At 48.0% G+C, this 16,002-nt stretch overlaps 1 protein-coding gene across 6 annotated transcripts in view; it reads right to left on the bottom strand.

Annotated features, from left to right (window-relative positions):
• The window catches only part of CARD9 (caspase recruitment domain family member 9), a 61,372-nt gene that overhangs the window by 24,417 nt on the left and 20,953 nt on the right, over positions 1-16,002 (bottom strand). For 2 of the 6 annotated variants that reach the window (XM_029613149.1, XM_029613148.1), the window contains exon 1: positions 4,139-4,214. The exons of the other annotated variants lie outside the window; for them this stretch is intronic. The gene's annotated coding sequence lies outside the window, so the exon portion shown is untranslated. Of the gene's footprint in view, positions 1-4,138; positions 4,215-16,002 lie in introns of those variants that run through there. 6 annotated transcript variants of the gene reach the window in all.

Here is a 16,002-nt window from a genome sequence, read left to right as displayed (position 1 = left end):
TTATTCCGCCGTCTAAAGAGGTGAATTTAAACCAACCCCCCACCCTTCCTGACCCCCCAAGACTTACCAAAACTCTCTGGTGGTCCAGCGGGGGGTCCGGGAGCCATTTCCTGCACTCACACCCTTGGCTGCCGGTATTCAAAATGGCGCTGATAGCCTTTGACCTTCTATGTCACAGGGGCTACTGGTGCCATTGGTCAGCCCCTGTCACATGGTAGGAGCAATGAATGGCCGGCACCATCTTGTGCTCCTACCATGTGACAGGGGCTGACCAATGGCCATTTTGATTACTGGCAGCAGACAGCCCAAGTGCAGGAGGTCGCTCCCGGACCCCCGCTGGACCACCAGGGACTTTTGGCAAGTCTTGGGGGACCCTTCTGACCCCCACAAGACTTGCCAAAAGCCCCTGGTGGTCCAGCGGGGGTCCGGGAGTGACCTCCTGCACTCGGGCCATCGGCTGCCAGCATTCAAAATGGCGCCGATAGCCTTTGCTCTCACTATGTCACAGGGGCTACGTCAGCCCCTGTGACATAGTGAGGGCAAAGGCTATCGGCGCCATTTTGAATACTGGCAGGAGGGTCCCCCAAGATGGCGCTGGCCATCCATTGCTCCTACCATGTGACAGGGGCTGACCAATGGCACCGATAGCCCCTGTGACATAGAAGGTCAAAGGCTATCGGTGCCATTTTGAATGCCGGCAGCCGAGGGTGTGAGTATAGGAGATGGCTCTCGGACCCCCTGCTGGACCACCAGGGAGTTTTGGTAAGTCTTGGGGGGGGTCAGGAGGGTGGGGGGTTGTAGTTAATTCAGTTTTAGCCAGGAAACAAATATGAATTAACGCATAAACGTATCGGGGGGCCCCCCCTTGCCAAATGCAACGTATCTGCCCCCCCAATGAATACAAATCCCGAATGCAACATATGGCGTCCCTCTGCACATCCCTAGCCGGTACAATCATTTTGGAAATAATACCATCTTAAACAAAACATTTCTACTAAATAAAGAGATCGTAAATTCCATCCAGGCCTGTAATTGTTGAAAGTATTCCAAAGTAGGAGTAATGTTTGAAGTATATATATATATATATATATATATATATATATGAGACCTGAGATGAGAAGTAAAATTCCAAATATTTAAATGATGTGGAAGCCCACTTGAACGGGAAAGCACCTTTCTAAACCCTTTGAGTATCCACGTAAAGAGATAGGGCTTCTGATTTTGTGAAAGTAATAGTTAATCCAGCAAAACTACCAAACGTTTTAGTAGTAGGATTGTGAGCAAGTTATAAAATAGCCTGACCACATGTACGTATGCACCCAATTTAAAGTGAGCATGTGCCGATGCACGTAAATCCCGCTTCTACTGCATAGGTCAGAGGATTTTAAAAGGAGCGTGCATCCAAGCCATTGCCAGTTTCACCAGTTCATCCTTCACCAGTTCATCCACCAGTTTACCCAGCATAGATACCCGGCTCTCCAAATCTGTAATTCTCTCAGCATGCTTTTCCATTCCATCACATATCTTATCCATGGAAGCTTGTAGTTTCAATAAACGGTTGTCTAAATTTGCTGATACCATCTTAAAGATGTCTTTGACTCTAATGGATTTGTGCCCTTGGGTTGTGGTGTGGTTAATGCAGCTTAGCAGGTGAACCTACTAGGCCCACGCTAGGACTGGTTCTAGGGCTTCACTTAGACCAATCTTGTTCCCTGCAGGTTGAGCCCTTGGGTTCCAAGGGCCAGCAAGGTTTAGGCAGGAGTCCTGTAAGGAGCAGTCAGATGAAGTAGAGTAGCAGGCAGGAGTTAGGGCAGGCAGCAAGCAAACGGTGTCAAGGTCCAGGCCAAAATTGGGGCAAGCGGAGGTCAGGCAGCATCGAGGTCCAGGCTAAGGTCAAGGCAGGCGGCAGTCGAGAAGGGTAGTCAGAGGTCAGGGTCAGAACCAGAAGTCAGGCAAAGACGGACAGATGAGACATAGCAGGAACAAGCAGGGCAGAGCAGACAAGAACAAGGCAGGACAAAGCAAGGCAACAAGGAGGCAAGACAAGGTAAATCATGGAGACAGCAAGCAACATGCATTTCAAGAGCAGGAGGACTTGTTGCTGAGGCAAAGCTTGTAGCACAGCTGGGGTTTAAATACCCAGCAATGTGACATCATCACCGAGCATCGGTACATTTGCTTCCCACTGTGGGGCCTTTAAGTACTGGCACGCTGCGCACCTAGGGAGGCCGGGGGGAATGGCGGCATGGAGGCAGCATGGCGGTGTCTTAGCTGGATATGCGGCATTCGGGGGCAAGTGCGGCCAGTCGCAGGATATCCTGCGGCCTGCAATACACTGACCCAATCTTCTTTCAGGTCAGCCAAAGTTTTTTCCCTCTCTGCTGCCATGCCACTGTCAGTCGGCTTCAGGTTCTCCTTTGCCAACCTCGCCAATTTAATAGACATACCAACAGAAGTAGTGTTGTTTAAGTCTTAAATTGTGATAGGGAATCAAAAATAAAAGGGTGTAGCAATATAGAAATCACCAAGATGGAGATTAAACCTGCATAATAAAGTAGGCAGCGATGGAGGTCTCCTGAATACGACTTCTCAGTGTCTCCACATCACTGGAAGTCCCAGCTCGTTTGTTACCTCTTTTCCACAGAAACACAGAATATGTTGCAGATAACACTGCAAGAACCTTCCATTCTGCCTATTTTCCTCTGTTGTTGGACTACTGCAGCCCCACTCACTCTCCAGCTTTAAGCTCACTTTCCTACTAAACCTTTATGCATATTCCAGGTTCTCCTGACATCTGATACTGTTTTTGCCTCCATCAGCTATTGGAAGACCATGGTTTATTTATTTGTTTATCTATCTGAGGAATTTGTATGTTACTTATTCACAGCCCTAAGCGGCTCACAGTTAAAACATACATAAAAACAGAATTTAAAAAATGAGGATAAAACTGAGTCTCTTAGTATTGCATCTTGTTCTAGAGCTTCCTTTCCCTTCAGCTCCTACTAATTTTGATGGTTACGATGGTGTATCACTGACAAGCCAAATTACTGTGAAGTTATTTTAAAAAGTGAGGCAAGTCAAAAATTTGACAGTAAATTCACCTTGCTGCAATCTCCAAAATCTGACCTTGGTGTAGAGAGGAATATTTCTGAGGTTACTTTTCTAAGGTAAAGACAGACATGCAATTTCTGCTGACCTTTGCACACTTGTGTAATAAGTAGGTGACGAAAGGCACCAACACTGCAGAGTATTTCCCAACTGCAACCACGTAACCACTGCTGGCTTAAAAACAAATCTTACACTGCAGAGATGCCAAGTTATGCAGTTCCAAGAGGGAGATTTGCAGGCTAGTTCTGAATTTCTGATAACCCCCATCTACTGCATTCTGATACCTACAGAACGGATTTCAGTAAATAGAATCAGGGGCAACAAATATCAGCATGCATTGGGATGTTTATTTATTTATTTAATTAGTTGTTTAGAATTTTTTTTTAATTCTTCTTTTCGGCACTTCAAAGTGGCTTACGTTCAGGTGCTATAAACTCAAGACTGACCAAAAATCCTTCCTCTGTGGACTCTGTCCTCGAAAGCTCATGCCTCAATAAATTGGTTAGTCTATAAGTCACCACCCACCTTGTGTCATTTTATAGATCTGCCAAGTTATCCAGTTCCAGGAGGAAGACTTTTTGGTCAGTCTTGAGTTTATCGCACCTGAATGTAATCCACTTTGAAGTGCCGAAAAGCAGACTATAAAAATCTAAACAAATAAATAAATAAACAAACATCCCAATGCATTGTGGTATTTGTTGTCCCTGATTCTACTTATTGAAATCAGTGGACTCTGTTCTCGAAAGCTTATGCCTCATTAAATTGGTTAGTCTAAAAAAGCGCCGCCTGCCTCATGTCACTTTTACTACACCAGACTAACACGCCTATCCCTCTGAATATCTTGGCAGATCTGTAGGTGCACACATCCCAACAGTTTTATTACATCTACCCACAGCTATTATCTTCCATAGCTACAAGCTAATTTCTAATATTTCAGTAAATATCACTTGAGCAAGACATAATCCTGTTGACCTTCAATATTGTTATCTGTGGTACTGGCAGGGTTTCGAATATCCATTCACCTGCTCACCTGGGTCAAGCTGATTTTCTTGGCTGGTGGGTAGGGAGGAGCCAGTGGCGGTATCTTCACTCTAATTGGGGCCCTGAAAGAGGAAACAGCAATGGTGACTTCACCCCATTTGGGGTACAAGATGAGGAAGCAGTGGTGGCTTTATCCACAATTGGAGCCTAGTTGGGAGGGGGGAGGAGAAGGAGGTTCGTGAGGCATCTTCAGTCACCATACAAGTCATGTAGAAAAGTGAAGCAGTTTAGGCGGGAAGTGGGCGAGGAGCAAGAAGCGAGTAAGAGGGCTTCAATGGTGACTGGGAAAGAAGGAAGTCTGCAACTGGGCCAGAGAAGGGCAAGTGTATGTGTGGGGTGTCTCTGTCCACATCTAGGAAGAGTTAGATGGCTCACAGTTGGTGGGGAGAAGGGCGAAAAGGCTGCAGCAAGGTGAGGTAGGGGTGTGCACTCACCAGGGAAGAAATACACTTACCATGTACATCTGTTGCCCTCCCCCGCCCTTACCCTGCACCTCAACACAATTATTGGTTGGAGGGAGGTGGGTGGCAGGAGTACATAGCAATTGCATTTCATCCCTGGCAAATAAGTCATAGAGGAATATTTGAATCCCTAGACATTGGTCAAGTTTGCTAAGGGCTTCCTTCCCAGTCTGTTGTCTTAGTTGGTTATGATACTTTTAAAATGACCAAGCAAAAAATAAATGTTGTAGTATGTAAGCTTACGAGACCTCACAGGGCTCTTCTTCAGATGTCACCAGTTTATGCCTGAGGGATAATGTTTATTAAATTTAGTTCTGTTTAGGAAGTTACTTGCACCCAGATGCATAATTCTCCTTGCAAAGGGGACACTGTGATACTCATTGGAGCACAGTAACAATTGTAGCGACAGACTTCAATGGCATCACTTCTATTATAGTGAAATTTAAATGTACCTGCTAATTTCCTTTCCTTCAGTCCTGACAGACCAGTTCAGAAAGTGAGTTGCACACACTCACCAGTAGATGGAGGCAGAGAACACCTTTATACCTTTCTTTACTGACATCATGCTTCCCTATATAACCTGGTGTAGCAGGACAGAATGTCAGTAGCCTCTTGCCCAAGCTTGTCCCATATTAGAATTTAGTGCCCCCCCCCCCCCAAACCACAACAAAAAAATACTTTTGTATATTCATCCAGATTGTTTGAACAGGACTTTTTGTTCTTCCTGCTCTTGAATTTTCCTTCAATCTACCCTATAGGAAATGACTCAGGGATTTCCCCCTCCTATTATTTTTTTTTTTGGCATCATCTTGACTTTCTGCTTCCTTTGTTATGACTCCCAGATAGGTTCTGAATTGGTCTGCCAGGACACAAGGAAAGGAAATTAGCATATACATTTAAATTTCACCTTCCTCATTGTCCTGCCAGACCAGGCCAAACAAATAGGAAATATAGATATGACACGCCTAAGCAGTGCCAAATCTGGCCAGAAAGAGGCATGGCAGCTTCCAAGACTTTAGCACCACATGCTGAATTTTCCTTGGCTTGCAAGTCCAACTTGTAATGCTTAACAAAGTGCAATGCAGACTATGTTGCTGCCTTGGAGATGTCCTGTGGGGAAACTAATTTGTATTCTATTCTGGATGAGGTTTGTGCCCTCGAGTGCACCCTCAATCCCTATGACACCTACCTACCTACCTACCTTTCCCAATGCAGGCTAAAGTGGTTACCTCTTTGATCCATCTCGTGATGGACACCTTCAACAGCGCTTTCCCCTTCTGATGGCCACCAAACAGAACAAACATTCATCTGACTTCCAGAAGTTGTTCATGGCTTTCAAGTAACAAAAGAAATACCCTCCGCATGTCCAGGAAATGTAAGCAGCTTTTTGATCCGAATTCTTAAATGAAATCACCTGGTTCAGGTGAAACTCTGACACCACTTTAGGCAAAAAGGAAGGGACTCAGTGGATTGTGACTATGTGTTTAGAAAATGCCAAATAGAGATCTTTGCATGATGGTGCCTGAAGCTCTGAAATACTTCTAGCTGAAGGAATCGTTACTAGGAAAACTGCCTTCAGTGTGAAATCCTTAATAGATGCTCTCCTCAGTGGTTCAAAGGTGGCTTTTGTCAAGGATCTCAATACCAAATTCAGAAGTGGGGAACGTACATGCTTCACCTGTTGAAGAAGCATGCAATGTCTGGGTGCAAATACAAAGAGCCTCCCCCAACTTGCCTTCTGTAACAAGTCAAAGCTGTTATCTGTACTTTTAGTGAATTCACTGCTAATTCCTAGTCTGAGCCTTCCTTCAGGAAGTCCAGGATTGAATTAACCTGCATTTTGAAAGGCAACAAACCTTTGTTTTGGCACCATGTATTGAAGATTCTCCAAATTCTGACATATGCTAGAGATGTGGACCTCTTCTTTGCCTTCAGCAGCATCCAGATTACCACCTCTGAATTTCCTAATTTTTGCAATCTCCTCCTCTTAATAGCTAAGTCATATGGCAATATGGAGCTGGATCCTATGTCACCACTGGACCTAGTCGAAGTAGGCTTTTGATCTTTATGTGCCTGAGTGGCTCCTTCTTGATGAGCCTGACCAAATCCACATACCATAGGCATCTGGCCCAGTCTGGTGCCACTAGAATAACCCAACCCAGGTGGTCTGCTATCATTAAAATCATCTATTGTACCTGAAGGCTGGAGGGTGGCTAATGTAACCCCAGTATTTAAAAAGGGCTCCAGGGGCGATCAGGAAACTACAGACCAGTTAGCCTGACTTCAGTGCCAGGAAAAATAGTGGAAAGTGTTCTAAATATCAAAATCACAGAACATATAGAAAGTGTTGTGGTTCAGGCCGCGCCGCCGGGAGGCTTCCCATGGACGCCCTGCTGCTAGGTGCGCGCGTCACTTGGGCGCTTTTCTAGGCCGTTTCCCGCCAGGGGTGACTCCGCCGAGTTCCTGATGTCAGACGCCGCAGCCTTGATATGCCGGCCGCGGACACTCAGTCTTTGCCTTGCAACGGGTTTACCTCCTGGTTCCCTGTTGCGTCGTGCCCCGGAGTGAGTTGCCTTGGTACTCGCTCCATTCCTGCTTGCCTGCTATAGTACCTGCTAGGTTCCTGCTTGCCTGCTACAGTACCTGCTTGGTTCCTGCTTGCCTGCTACAGCACCTGCTTGGTTCCTGCTGGCCTGCTACAGATCCTGCCTGGTTCCAGTACCCGAGTCTTGCTACAGTTCCTGCCTGGTTCCAGTACCCGAGTCTTGCTACAGATCCTGCCTGGTTCCAGTACCCGAGTCTTGCTACAGTTCCTGCCTGGTTCCAGTACCCGAGTCTTGCTACAGTTCCTGCCTGGTTCCAGTACCCGAGTCTTGCTACAGTTCCTGCCTGGTTCCAGTACCCGAGCCCTTTACAGTACCTGTCTACTGTTCTAGTCTGGTTCCAGTTCTCAGTCCTGATCAACAACACGCCTAAGTCCCAGTGGCCGGGCCCCTACGGGCTCCTCCCGGGGGGCTTCGGCTTCCAAGGGTGAAGCCGCCTAAGTCCCAGCGGCTGGGCTCCTACGGGCTCCTCCCGGGGGGAGTACCAGCTTCCAGGGTGAAGAGCACCTCTACGTCCTGCCTGAACATCTGCCTCCCAGCCTGCCACATACTAGAGACATTGAACAACTTTCCCAGTCTCCTGCAGGTCAGCCCAAGGGTCCACTAAATTGAGACTCCATAACAGATTGCAAGGCACAGGACTCAGCAGATGCGCCTGTCCCCTTGGACAGGCGCATCCAGGGTTGACCCAGCAGCTGCAGTATCAACAACAGTACCTCGAGGTCCTTACTGGTTCGATAGGGGAGTTATCGGCCGGATTGGATGCCAGGGCCTAGTCTGCCCCAGAACCAGCACCCGAGGGTCAAGACTCCAGTGACTCAGCTACCGGCACCCTCTCGTTTCGCTGGTGATTTAAGGACCTGCCGCGGCTTTCTGAATCAATGTTTTATACGGTTCTCTCTGTTGCCCCGACAGTTCCCCTCGGATGCGGTGAAAGTGGCATATATATCCTGTCCCTGCTTGATGGGAAAGCCTTAATATGGGCTTCTCCCCTTTGGGAAAACAATGATCCCTCGCTAACGAACTTACAACAGTTCATCTCGATCTTCCGACAGGCCTTTGATGAGCCTGCCCGAGTAGCTACGGCTACATCTGATCTGCTGCAACTCCGTCAGGGGGCTTGCTCCTTGGCAGATTATGCGATGGAATTCCGGACTTTAGCCCAAGAAGTAGGTTGGCAAGATAGTAGTCTTAAGGCCATCTTTTTGGAGGGCCTCTCCGGATGCATAAAGGATGAGATTGATGCCCGAGATCTGCTGGAGGACCTCAACGCCTTGATAGAGATGACTGCCCACACTGACCGCCGCCTACAACAACAGGCCAAGGAGCAGAACTCCTCTCGCCACAGTCCTGCTTCTGTGTTGGCGAGACCCGCGTCCTCTCCTAAGACTTCTCGTTCAGATGCTCCCACCTGTGAACCCATGCACCTGGGACGGGCCTCGCTCTCCGCTGAAGAGAGGCAACGTCGCCGTTCATTGAAGTTGTGTTTGTATTGTGGCCAGAAGGGCCACTTCTTGGCACGCTGCCAGGAGCGTGCGGAAAAACGCCAAAGCCTAGGAGGTCAGGAGGTGCTCCTCCTAGGCTGTGCTACAGCTCCTCAATGTACCGTACACCTGTTACCCTGGAATACCCTGGAGGGTCCATTGAGACGATTGCGTTCCAGGATTCTGGAGCCAGAGGTAATTTCATCCTGCAGGACTTAGTCTCCCAGTTGCGAATCCCTAAGCATAGACGGGAGGTCCCATTACGAATTACCTCCATCCAGGGGACGCTCCTTCCAGGACCTGCCCTGATGTCCACGGCACCCATTACTGTCCGCACCGGGGCGATCCATTCGGAGGAGATAGCCTTCCTAGTGTTGGATAAGGCTGCCCACCCTGTTGTGCTAGGGTTGCCGTGGTTACAGAAGCACTCGCCCACAATTCAGTGGGATACCCTACAGATTGTCAAGTGGAGCCCTTTCTGCCTATGTATGAAAGTGCCCAGGGCTCCCGCACTCCCGTTGATGCACTCTGCCCTAGGTCCTCCTGCACCTTATGAGGACTTCACGGATGTTTTTTCCAAGACCAAGGCGGAGATCCTTCCGCAGCATCGTCCGTATGACTGTGCTGTAGACCTGTTACCTGGAACTATGCCCCCCCCCCCCCCCCCGAGGAAGGGTGTATCCTTTATCATTACCTGAAACCCGGGTCATGTCCGAGTATATTTCAGAGAATCTGGCTAAGGGGTTTAGTTGCCCGTCCAAGTCGCCTGCAGGGGCAGGCTTCTTCTTTGTCAGCAAGAAGGACGGCTTGCTGAGACTGTGTATAGACTATCGAGGCCTAAATTCCATTACCAAGCAGGATCGTTACCCGCTCCCGCTAATCCCGGAGCTCCTCGATAGGCTCCAGGGAGCGAAGATTTTCACAAAAGTTGGACTTACGAGGTGCTTACAACTTAGTCAGAATTCGTCCCGGAGACGAGTGGAAAACTGCTTTTTTTTTTTTTTCAAAATAATTTTTATTATAATTTTTAAATTAATGCAAAAAGAAAAAAAAACACAGCTTACAAATACAAAAATCAAAAACACAATACATAAACCATAGTGTCTAACAAAGCCAACACTATGAAACTTCTAAAAGTCATTCATCTTACATGTTCAATTGCATTAACATAAATCTCTATGTCATAAACAGCCATACCCCAGTCACACAACATTCATACATATTCTCCCACTCATTACTGCAACCTCCATTTAAAACCAGTCATGTTTATAACCAGTATCAATCAAACCAGCTTGTAAATCTTTTGGCAGTAACGCATAATAGGCTTGCCAACAAGCACAGTACAATTTATCAGGTTTACGTGTACCACTGAGAAAATCTATAAATTCCATTTGTAGTAGTAATACCATTCTATTTGTCCATGCTGCTAAAGTAGGCATAGCCATTGGGTCAGTCCAGTCCGCCAGTATGGTCCTACATGCTAGCATAATAGCAATGCGCACAAATTTTTGTTTTGAATTATTGCCAGGTAAATCTACCAAGTAAGAGCTAGTCAACAATATTTGCCCAGTAACAAGTATAGGCACATCTGTACACTTAGTAATCGTCTGAAATACAGAATCCCAAAAAGTGGTTAATTTTGGACAGGTAAACAATCGATGGTATAATATCCCTTCCATTATTCCTCATTTACTACACAAAGAAGTAGATGCTAACTTCATTTTATTTCTGCGTACATCATCATAACAAAAACAGTGAAGTATTTTACATTGGACTTCCCGTAATCCTAAGTCAGGCAAAGACATATACAGTGCCTTAAAACAAGATTTCATATATGATGGTGTGAGTTGTATTCCTATCATAATAGACCAACGAGTTGCCAAAGAGTCTAAACAGGAAACTTTATTAAATTTCTTCCCTAGTTTTCCCCAACCTGTGATTTTAATACCAGAGACGGGCATTGCGAGTATCTCGTGATGCCTTTCGGCTTATGTAATGCCCCGGCGGTGTTCCAGCACCTTATGAATGAGGTGTTACAGGACCTTCTGAACACCTGCGTAAACATCTACCTCGACGATGTGCTAGTCTACTCCCAGGACATGCCTTCACACCGTCAGCATGTCCGTCAAGTGCTCCAAATACTTAGGGAGCATGGTCTGTACGCGAAACTTGAAAAATGTAGTTTCGAGAAGATGTCCCTGCCGTTCCTGGGCTACATAATCTCTGCAACAGGCTTTCAAATGGATCCTGAGAAAGTGGCGGCAATTAAGAATTGGCCCCGGCCGAGGGGCCTCAAAGCGTTGCAACGCTTCCTCGGCTTTTCCAATTTCTACCGTCACTTTATTCCTAACTATTCCCATATTGTGGCCCCGTTGACTGCCCTCACCCGAAAGGGGGCCAACGTGGTGGATTGGCCTGTTCCCGCCTGCCAAGCCTTCGAGGCCCTCAAGGAAGTGTTCTTGTTAGACACCTGCCTTCGTCATCTGGACCCCAGCCGACCCTTTGTGCTGGAAGTCGATGCCTCCAATGTGGCCGTGGGGGCCGTGCTGAGCCAGTACTCTGATTCTGGACAATTGTTACCCTGTTCATATTTCTCGAAGAAATTCTCGCCGGCAGAGAACAACTACTGTGTTGGTGATAAAGAGTTGCTAGCCGTGAAACTTGCCCTGGAGGAATGGAGACAGTGGTTGGAGGGAACCAACCATCCGGTTACGATTTACACCGACCACAAAAACTTAGCATTCTTGAAGCAAACCCAACGCCTGAACCCAAGGCAAGCCCGGAGGTCGTTGTTTTTCGATCGGTTCGACTTTACTCTACGCTACCGACCCGGCTCTAAGAATGTTCGAGCCGACGCGCTCTCACGCTCCTCTGAGGTCGAAGAGACTCCTGACACTCCTCAGTACATTTTGGATCCTGTGAAAGTGAGCCTTGCAGCAACCTTGGTGTCCTCCTAAGGGAAGACCGTCATTCCACTTCGCTCCTGGGGAGCAGTTCTCACTTGGGCCTATGACTCCCTCACTGGGGGCCAAGCTGGCTATAAAGGGAACTTAGACTTGTTGAACCGATTCTACTGGTGGCCAATGGTGAGACAGGACGTCCAGGCCTTTGTGGGCTCTTGCCCTACCTGCGCCGTTCAAAAGCCGCTCATCGGGAGGCCCAGGGGCCTGTTGCAACCTTTACCCATTCCAGTGGAGCCTTGGACACACATCTCCACCGACTTTGTCGTGGACTTTCCCGTCTCAGGAGGTAATTCGGTCATTTGGGTGACCGTAGACCGATTCTCCAAGATGGCGCACTTTGTCCCCTTCCCAAAGTTGCCTTCTGCTCCTGACCTATCCAACCTCTTCGCTCAGCATAACTTTAGACTTCACGGGCTTCCGCAGGATATAGTCTCCGATCGAGGACCACAGTTTACTGCTCGATATTGGAAAGCACTTTGCAAACGCTTCAGAGTGCAACTTAGTCTTTCATCTGCGTTCCATCCCCAGAGTAATGGGCAAACGGAACGGACTAACCGAACCTTAAAGACCTTTCTCTGTTCGTTTGTGAATGAATGACAAGATAATTGGGCCAAGCTACTCCCGTGGGCGGAGTTCTTGTATAATAATCACACGCATGCTGCTACTGGAAGTTCGCCTTTCCTCGTTGTCTATGGGAAGCAACTTTGACCACCCTTGCCTTCACCTGAACCTAGTGCATTCCCGGCAGTGCAACTTTCAGCCCGCCAGCTTCTTTCTTTATGGACTTCTATCCAGGGAAAGATCTGTAAAGCCACCCATTCCGCCAAGAAATGGGCGGATAAGCATCGTCAGCCAGCGCCTATCTTCCTCCCAGGAGACCGCATCTGGCTTAGTACTAAAAATCTACAGCTACGAATTCCGTCTCAAAGACTAGCTCCAAGATTCTGTGAGCCTTTTCGAGTCGCCGAACGAGTGGGAGCAGTCTCATACCGATTACGCCTACCCTCCTCCATGCGCATACATGACGTGTTCCATGTGTCATTGCTGAAACCTCTTGTTTTATCCAGATACCACTCCCGGGCTCCTGAACCATCGGATCCTTCAGTACCGGACGATGTTACGTATCAAGTACGTGAGATCTTGGATGTCCGGTTCCATCAAAGACGCTGCCTGGGAGGGTTGCGGACCAGAGGATAATTCTTGGGAACCGGCCCGTAACATCCTCGACAAGGACTTATTACGGCAGTTCCATCTGGACCACCCAAGTAAACCCAGACCGGCTAAGAGGGGGCGTAAGAGGGGAGGTACTGTTGTGGTTCAGGCCGCGAGCGCTGCGACCAGATGCTTACCTCCGGGCTCCTGGACCTGTTCCCGCTTCTGGAGGCCTGGTTTGCGGCCTGTTTGGTGGCATCCCTGCAGGGGCCGCACCGCCAGGAGGCTTCCCATGGATGCCCTGCTGCTAGGCAGGCGCACGCGTCACTTGGGCGCTTTTCTAGGCCGTTTCCCGCCAGGGGTGACTCCGCCCAGTTCCTGACGTCAGACGCCGCGGCCTTGATAAGCCGGCCACAGACACTCAGTCTTTGCCTTGCAACAGGTTTACCTCCTGGTTCCCTGTTGCGTCGTGCCCCGGAGTGAGCTGCCTTGGTACTCGCTCCATTCCTGCTTGCCTGCTATAGTACCTGCTTGGTTCCTGCTTGCCTGCTACAGTACCTGCTTGGTTCCTGCTGGCCTGCTACAGATCCTGCCTGGTTCCAGTACCCGAGTCTTGCTACAATTCCTGCCCGGTTCCAGTACCCGAGCCCTGTTACAGTACCTATCTACTGTTCTAGTCTGGTTCCAGTTCTCAGTCCTGATCAACAACCCGCCTAAGTCCCAGCAGCCGGGCCCCTACGGGCTCCTCCCGGGGGGGGGCTTCAGCTTCCAAGGGTGAAGCCGCCTAAGTCCCAGTGGCTGGGCTCCTACATGGTCCTCCCGGGGGAGTACCAGCTTCCAGGGTGAAGAGCAACTCTACGTCCTGCCTGAACATCTGCCTCCCGGCCTGCCACATACTAGAAACATTGAACATCTTCCCAGTCTCCTGCAGGTCGGCCCAAGGGTCCACTAAATTGAGACTCCATATCAGAAAGACATGGTTTAATGGAACAAAATCAGCATGGCTTTACCCAAGGCAAGTCTTGCCTCACAAATCTGCTTCACTTTTTTGAAGGGGTTAATAAACATGTAGGTAAAGGTGAACTGGTAGATGTAGTGTATTTGGATTTTCAGAAGGCATTTGACAAATTTCCTCATGAGAGGCTTCTAGGAAAAGTAAAAAGTCATGGGATAGGTGGCGATGTCCTTTCGTGAATTACAAACTGGCTAAAAGACAGGAAACAGAGAGTAGGATTAAATGGACAATTTTCTCAGTGGAAGAGAGTGGGCAGTGGCGTGCCTCAGGGATCTGTATTGGGACCTGTACTTTTCAATATATTTATAAATGATCTGGAAAGAAATACGACGAGTGAAGTAATCAAATTTGCAGATGATACAAAATTATTAAATCACAAGCGGATTGTGATAAATTGCAGGAAGACCTTGTGAGACTAGAAAACTGGGCATCCAAATGGCAGATGAAATTTAATGTGGATAAGTGCAAGGTGATGCATATAGGGAAAAATAACCCATGCTATAGTTACACAATGTTAGGTTCCATATTAGGAGCTACCACCCAAGAAAGAGATCTAGGCGTCATAGTGGATAACACATTGAAATCGTCGGTTCAATGTGCTGCGGCAGTCAAAAAAAGCAAACAGAATGTTGGGATTTATTAGAAAGGGAATGGTTAATAAAACGGAAAATGTCATAATGCCTCTGTATCGCTCCATGGTGAGACCGCACCTTGAATACTGTGTACAATTCTGGTCGCCGCATCTCAAAAAAGATATAGTTGTGATGGAGAAGGTACAGAGAAGGGCGACCAAAATGATAAAGGGGATGGAACAGCTCCCCTATGAGGAAAGACTAAAGAGGTTAGGACTGTTCAGCTTGGAGAAGAAACAGCTAAGGAGTGATATGATAGAGGTGTTTAAAATCATGAGAGGTCTAGAACAGGTAAATGTGAATCGGATATTTATTCTTTCGGATAATAGACGGACTAGGGGGCACTCCATGAAGTTAGAATGTGGCACATTTAAAACTAATCAGAGAAAGTTCTTTTTCACTCAACGCACAATTAAATTCTGGAATTTGTTGCCAGGTAGAAAGCTGACATCCAGAACCTCCAGGGTAGCATTCTCTGAAATGCTCCCTGTTTCATGTGCAGGTCCCCAGAGGTAAGCAGAGCTCTGGAGTCTCAATGCATGGACGAGACAATGGTGCAGGGAAGAGGGATTCAGTTTGGTAAGAAACTGGGGAACCTTTTGGGGAAGATGGAGGCTTTTCCGAAGGGATGGGCTCCACCTTAACCAGGGTGGAACCAGGCTGTTGGTGCTAATCTTGAAAAAGAAGATAGAGCAGCTTTAAAACTAGAACAAAGAGGAAAGCCGACAGTCACTCAGCAGCGTATGGTTCTAAGGGAGGTATTTTCAAAGGATACTAATGAAGCATTACAGTTAGGGCATCCAAACAGAGAGGTTCCAATAATAAAAAAAAGTAGTCCAAATGCTTATAATTAAAAATTCACCTGAGCTAAAAGATTCCAAGTTATGCCTGTCAACTGAAAAGCAGAATGTAAATACAAACAAAAAATACGTTACGCGCCGTCCGCGGATGACCCGCAGCGCGGCGCCCACACCTTAGTATACAGACTCCAGTTCCTGGTTCCTCCTTGCTGGCTGCGGCCCGCAGCGAGACACCACTACTCGTGCTGCGTCCCTTCCTAGGCGCATGTGCGCACATCACTGATCCTTATGAAGGGCCCGCGGCAGGAACCTGGCCGTGGTCGCGGATGATGTCGTCAAACTCTTCAGTGTATTTAAGCTCAGGCCTCGCTCCATAGCGTTGCCTTTGCAACAGGTCTCCTCGCTACTCGAGTACTCATTGCTACTAGAGAATCCTCTCTACTCTTCGTTCCTGATCTTCATTGTTCCCGGTTCCTGTCTTCTTCGTTCCTGCCCTATGTTTTGGACTGACTCCACGGATATTGACTTTGCTTTGCTTGACTACGCTACTGCCTATCTCCAGACTCAGACCTCCGCTACGCCTGACTGCGCTACTGCCTATCTCCAGACCCGGACCTCCGCTACGCCTGACTGCGCTACTGCCTATCTCCAGACCCAGACCTCCGCTACGCCTGACTACGCTACTGCCTATCTCCAGACCCAGACCTCTGCTACGCCTGACTACATTATTGACTTCTCCATGA

This window comes from Rhinatrema bivittatum, chromosome 8 (genome assembly GCF_901001135.1).
Source record: "Rhinatrema bivittatum chromosome 8, aRhiBiv1.1, whole genome shotgun sequence".
In the NCBI taxonomy this organism is placed as follows: domain Eukaryota; kingdom Metazoa; phylum Chordata; class Amphibia; order Gymnophiona; family Rhinatrematidae; genus Rhinatrema; species Rhinatrema bivittatum.
The sequence above is the reverse complement of the archived record's forward strand: the minus strand, read 5'-3'. Positions and strand labels throughout refer to the sequence as shown.